Consider the following 6,250-nt stretch of genomic DNA (forward strand, 5'->3'; position numbering starts at 1 on the left):
CAGAGGCTGTCTTAAAGCGACAGTGCGCACCGCCAGGTTCCAGCAGTCCCTGCGCCAGGGGTGGTGGGTGGGGTGGGCCTGGGTGGGAGGGGGCTGGGGAGGGAGGGAGCCAGCGAGCGAGGGAGCGCGGGCGGAATCCAGCCCCGAGCCGCCCGCCCTCCCTCGCCCGTGCCCTCCCCCTCCGCAGCCACCTTCCCGCCGCCTCCCCGCCCCCTCCCCCCCCGCGGCCTCGCCGCGCCGCTCCCTCCTTCTCCGTTGACGCACCGACTTCTCCCTCGGCCGCACAAAAGAAACGCATCTGGCCTCCAAGTCCCGCGCGGCTCGTGCCCACCTCAAGCCCCAAATGACTTGTTTTGTTCAGAATCGACTCCTGTCTGGGCCGCCTCGAAGTCCCCAGCCCCTGGCGAGAACAGCCCAGGATGAGAGAATGTTCTCGGAGCAGGATCGCACCGAGCGGGCGCCTCCGAGCCAGCGCCAGGGCGGGGGCAGAGCCCGGGGCCCGTTCCGGCAGCTCCCAGAGGCGTCCTCGTCTAGGGGCCGCCGGCCCCTCCTTCCTCGGCCTCTTCTCCCGGGACCTGAGCCCGGCTGAGTGACAGCAGCCTGCGTTCTAATGGGCCCCCGGATGCTGCCTCCTAATTAGCTTGGACCCTGTCCTCCAAGGCTGCTTCTCAGGCCTCCCCCTCTGCACCGCAGTCAATTTTCCGGGATTGGGATAGAACTGATGGCTTCTAATCAGACGAAACGTTTCTGTTGGCTCCAGGCCTCTGGCGAGTGCAGCAGGAGACCCCAAGAGCCCCGCCAGGCCCCACAGCCTCTCCTGTGGGGCCCTCTCCCCTTGTTTTGCACCAGTCCGGCCAAATCAGCCAGGCCCAAGCCTTGGCAGCCAGGGGGTTGGCTTCTGCCCCCTTCAGGGCAGGTTTGCAGCGATCTGCGGCCTCTGCATTGGCTTCCCAGAGCTGCAGACACCTGGCCCAGGCCAGGTGCCTGCCGTTTCCCAACCCTGGGCCAGCAGTCCCGGAAGCCTTCCGCCTTCAAGCCTCTCCCTGGTACGGTGGTAGCTAAGCTGCAGCGCCACTGGGGCCTCCATGGGTGCAGGCAAAGAAGTTCCCCTCCTACCCTTCAGAATGATCCCCTCCTACTTCAGTGAAGTTTGTTGAAGGATTTTGCTCAGCGATTGTTAGCCGGCTCTGAGACTGCAGAGTCTTGAGCAAATAGACGGCAGATGGGGTGGTAGGGTGCGACCCTGACCTGTTCCTCTGGCCAGAGCTGGACCCCATGCTGCCCTCTGCTCCTCACCTGCGGACCAGCTCCCAGATGGGAGCAGCGCTGGGCAGGACGGCAACCTGGGGGAGAAGCACTGCCCTACACTCCAGACCCAGCACCTCACCCCAGGGCCTGGTGCACTCCCCATCTCTCCTGGGGGTCTCTGCTTGGGACTGTGCAGGCTGAGGATCTGGGATGTTCTGCAGGCACTGCCTTCCATCCCTCACCCTGGCTCCTCATCAGGAGACCCACAGCCTCAGGCTGACTTCTTTGGTGAGGACTGCAGGGATGCGGTGGGTACAGGGTGCAAACAGGCCTGCCTCTCACTCCCTGAGTGTCAGCCCCAGGCCCCCAGCTCTGGGAGCTGGGAGAAAGCACAGCTCTTTGGGATCTGGCACAGCCTCACTGGGTGCCTGTGACTATAGGAGCAGGGGCTGGGGCTGAGGCCAGAGGGAGGGTGTATCCCACGGGTTTGAGTTGGGGAGGCTCAGCAACTCTTGCCCTTTCCTCCCAAAGGGGAGTTTCTCGAAGTTGAGCTCCCCAGGATGAAAATAATCTTGGGTGTGTGTGGGTGGGGGGAGGGTGGCAGGAGGGGGACGTGGGAAGTATGGTTGTCCAACATTTGCCCTCAGCCTCAACTTTTACCGTATTTCTTGGCTGAGTCTCCTGCAGCAGCAGGTACCTCTTTTTGCGACCCAGCCTGCCTGGGTACAGACAGGACACTGGAGCAGGCACATACACACATGTAGTGCATACCCACCTAGGTGTGTGCTGTTCACACACATGCACACATGCTCCCTGCACATCGTGCACACACAGCCAGGCTCTGGGTCCCAGAACACTGCTCGGCACCAGATCGGGCTGGTAGGGGACAGGAGGTTTGTTCTCAGCCCGCCGATGTGGGAAGCATAGTGTTCTTCTGGGTGGGGACCTGGAATAAATGTTCTGCCTGTAGGTGTTCAGAGGCTGAGGGCCACCGCTTTTCACTATCCACGGAGTGTAGAGTCAGGATTTTCATAGATGGGGACTGTTTTGTGACTCTAGCTCTAGCTGTTCAGTCTGAGGGGCTTGGATCCCTCACTATTGCATTTAATGTAGTTATTGAGCACCTGCTGTGTGCTCCTCTGGACCCAAGCCTCCGGCAGTGTTTTGGACAGTCACATTAGTCCCTATATTTGGAAATCTTGATGCCTGCTATGTGGATGGAAAGGACTTCAGACTATTGCCGGTGAGGCCCCAAATCCCCAGAGGCCCTGGGCCCCAGAGAGAGACCGTGACTAGTAGGGACTGCCCGGGGGAGTCTGTTCTGCTGGGCCCAGGGAATGGCTGAATGAGAGGAGACGATGAGGATGCTGGCCGGATAGGGTGTTGGCTGGAGAAGGGACCTGGGCACTTTCTTCTTCCCCAGCCTCACCCTCTACTGGCCACTATCCCCGGCAGGGAAGGGTCTTTCTTCACACTCACAGATACATCATACACACGGGACAGCAGGCAGCTCCCTTGCGGGAGTAAGAGCAGGGGTTTAATGTTCTCCCAGCTTTGCTGTGTGACCTTGAACAAGGCTCCACCTGCACTGTGCCCCAGTTTCCATGTCTGACACGGACTGGGCAATCCCTACTTGCCGCTTCAACTTGCAGCTCACTTGAGGATGGGGACACGAGGAGAGGAGGGAAGAGGCTTACTGGGGCTGGAACCAGGTGTCCTATTCCCCATCCCTTTGGGCCATGCGGAGCTAGCAATGATTCTGTGACTTTCAGGAAATTTGGAGGCTTAGAGTCCGGGCTGGGTTGAGTGGAGGCGTCTGGCCTGTTGTAGGGTTTGAAGTAGTCACCATAGGGACCTTTCCTAAGGCCGGGCTCACTCAAAACAGATTCTGTGCCCAAGAACGGGTTAGCAGTTTTATTTGGGAAGAGTGGTTAGAGGGTCCTCATGGAGGGCATCCTTCCACGCACTTATATGGGGGTACGCTGCCCTAATCTCTGCACCAGAATCAAGGGATTTTAGGAAAAGGGAAGGAATGTGCCGTGGCTTGCCCTCGAGGCCATCCATGACTCTCTGGGACATTCCAACCCTAAGCCTCTTAGGCCGTGGAGAAGTTCAAACTAGAAAACCCAGTTTTGGAAGTGCATCTGGGACCACCTACCTCCTTCTGTCTGTTTTATCCCCCCCCCCCTTCCAATAAAAGCTCTGGCTTCTTTGAATATAAGCAATTACTGGGTGAGGGGGGAAAGGGGTGCTCAGGTAGGGGCTGGGAACCATCTCACCGGATTCTTTAGGCTTCCAAGGACCCCAGCCTCAGCCTTCCTGTTATTTGGGGTTCCCCAGCCTGTCCTGGTGGGAGACCTGGGATGTACTCAGGCAGGATGGCCAAGTGGGGTGCCTCAGGGAGCATGCAACTCGGAACTTTGTCAGCAGCTGGCAGGGCTGGCCTCATGGCTCACCCGAGTCCGAGTCCGCTCACTGGTCGTTCTCTGCTTCCTGAGAATAGCCGAGCGGAGGAGAAGAGAAGGCTGGGCAAGTGGCAGAGACTGGTCACACAACTGGGGGAGCCTAGGGTCAGCTTATGCTGTTACCATAGCTTCCCAGGAGCGGCTTTTCCGAGAAAAGCACACTCTGAGCCTGGCTGGAAGAGCAACAAATTCTGCCTCTACCTTCTTGAGTCCTGGCAGCCAGGTCTCCATGCCCCCGTCCACGTCTTTTCCTTTTCCGAGCAGAGCTGAAGAAAGGGGAGGGAGCCAGCAAGCCCCCTCCCGTGTCGCCCCTGCTGCTCTAGACCCGTGTCTTTGGCCAAGTGGACAGCAACCTGGCCTTGCTCTAGCCCCGATCGCTGTCAGAGGCCCCTGGGGTGCCAACGGGACACCCAAGCCTTAGTTTCTCAGTAAAGTGGGCTCAAATATTTTTAGATTCAGGGAATTCCTAAATCGGGAAACCTTGGAACCAGGATTCCAGCCTCGGGTTCCCTTTTCTGTGATCCCGGCCTCGGGGCCATCGCTTTACTACCGCCGAAACGGCTCAGATTTGGGAGGCTGGTCAATTTCAGAATTCCGAGACCCGGTTCTAGAGAAGCGGCTGTGTGCCCGGGAAGCCTGCGTCAACAATCAAACCCCGGAGAAGCCGCGGGAATGTCTTTATTGGATTTTGCGAAGAGCATTTGGGGTTCCTCTCTGGGTAAGGAAAAGCCCGACCCGTGCGGGCGAGGGCAGGCCGCCGTGGGCTGGGGGCGCCTCCGAGCACGGGCGGCGAGACGTCGGGGTCCTCGGCGAAGAGAGCCGGGGCTCCGGCCGATGTCTTTTGCTTTTCTGCGGCATAGCTGCCCGAAGGAACCAACGAACGAACGAATGAAGCGGTATTGTTTAGAAAAAATACCCTCTTGACACGAAGCTGCGGCTGCAGTCCCCGGGCGTGCAGAGGGGCCCGCGCTTTCGCTCGTTCTGGGGCCCCCATTCCGGGGCGCAGCCGGGACGGCGGGCGGCCCTTTCGGCTGCCCAGTGTCCTGGAGTTCCCCAGCGACCTGCGCCGCCACGAGACGTTGCGAAGGGCGTGGGGAGCTATGCCCTTCGCAGGGCTGGGACTCGCGTCCCCGGGGCTGCTGCCCTCTTGGGGTGCCCGGGGCCGAAGCGTGGGGTGGGCTCACCCGGTAGGCAAGGTAGCGCCTGGCGACGGCAGCTGGGACTGCGCGCTGGGCGCAGGAACGAGCTCCTCGTGCTGCCTCGATGGCGCCTGGCCTTTCCCGGGATGCGCTCAGTTGCGCGCCACCGGCTGGACCTCACAAACGCCTGGAGCAAACAGTGCGGAATCCGCCACCGCCTCCCTGCGCCCCAACACCGCGGAGACCCAGCGCTCCTAGCCCAGTGACTCTTACCCCACGCGGGTTGCGCTGCGTACTCCGCTCGTCGGCTCCGGGCTCGCTCGCCACGGACTCTGAGGTTTCGACTTCGGCTGGGGCCCCGGTTCCAGCTGTGTCTCCGGCTGTGCGCGCAGCTTCGGTCCTCGCTGGTTCGCTACATCGCAGCGCGCAAGGTCGGGGCTGCCTCGGCTCGGCCCGCTCCTCCCGCCACCGCCGCCGCCGCCGCCCGTCGCCCGCGGGGAAGGCGGGGACACGGGCCGGGGAGGCGGGAAGGGGGGAGGGGAAGCGAGGCGCTCGCCTGGACCAACGGGGAGGGGCGGCGCGCAGTCCTGCCGGCTAGGGGTCCGGGCCTCCCTCGGGTCGCAGGCAGGGGTCCGCGCGGCTCGCCGCCGGGGTCCGAGGCCGGGGAGCGCGCCCCGGGACTGCTAGCGCGGAAGGGGGACCTGGCCGCATGCGGACGAAGCCGCTGAGGGTACCGGCCTGGCCTCTGCGCTCTTTCCCACCTGGCACACGAGGGGTCCAGCCCGACCTCGGCTTAGACGGGCCCTGGTCGGAGTTTCCCCCCCGTCCTGCCTGACGCCAGTTTTAAGATTCGACCTTTCCCCTTTCTGCTCAGCCTTCGGGAGGAAGCTGGTCTTGCATTTTGGCAGGGAATGTCCGCAGCGCAGATTTTGGCAGCCAAGGAGGTTTGAGGACAGACCCCAGAGTTTCTGGGGAGGGGCAGACGCTGACCCCTGCCCTGCTTGGAGGATACCCCCCACCCCCCCACCCCTCCCCACTTCTCCTCCTCCGGGGGCTGGGCTGATGAGCAAAGAGTAGACCAACCCTATGGAGCACAGACAGTTCTGCGGCCACTTGTTCAGCCCCTCGCCTGCACACCCTCCAGCGATAGCCCTGTTCGGCCCTTGCACAGGGGAAGACTCCATCCCTATGGCCCCGTTCGCCTTTTCAGGGGAGATGGGCAGGACGAACGGGAACTGGGTCCCACCCGTGTTGCCCACGGACAGATAACCCCTCACAAAGCCTTGTGGGGAAACCAATTGGCCGACCAGGCTCCTGCCTTTCCCAAGCCCCCGGTCTGAGCCTGCAGCTGCCGGTCTGTGGTGGTAGGGACGGGGGTCGGGCGGGTCAGTACATCAG

At 61.9% G+C, this 6,250-nt stretch overlaps 1 long non-coding RNA gene across 1 annotated transcript; it reads right to left on the minus strand.

The window, feature by feature from the left end:
- Positions 1 to 4,376: 4,376 nt before the first annotated feature.
- On the minus strand, positions 4,377 to 5,304 carry LOC109500635. Its single transcript, XR_002158318.3, has 2 exons — positions 5,126 to 5,304; positions 4,377 to 4,573 (listed from the first exon to the last, which is right to left on the minus strand). It is a non-coding gene; the product is annotated as an uncharacterized LOC109500635 (long non-coding RNA).
- Positions 5,305 to 6,250: the final 946 nt, after the last annotated feature.

Source organism: Felis catus, chromosome A1 (assembly GCF_018350175.1).
Source record: "Felis catus isolate Fca126 chromosome A1, F.catus_Fca126_mat1.0, whole genome shotgun sequence".
NCBI classification, from domain to species: domain Eukaryota; kingdom Metazoa; phylum Chordata; class Mammalia; order Carnivora; family Felidae; genus Felis; species Felis catus.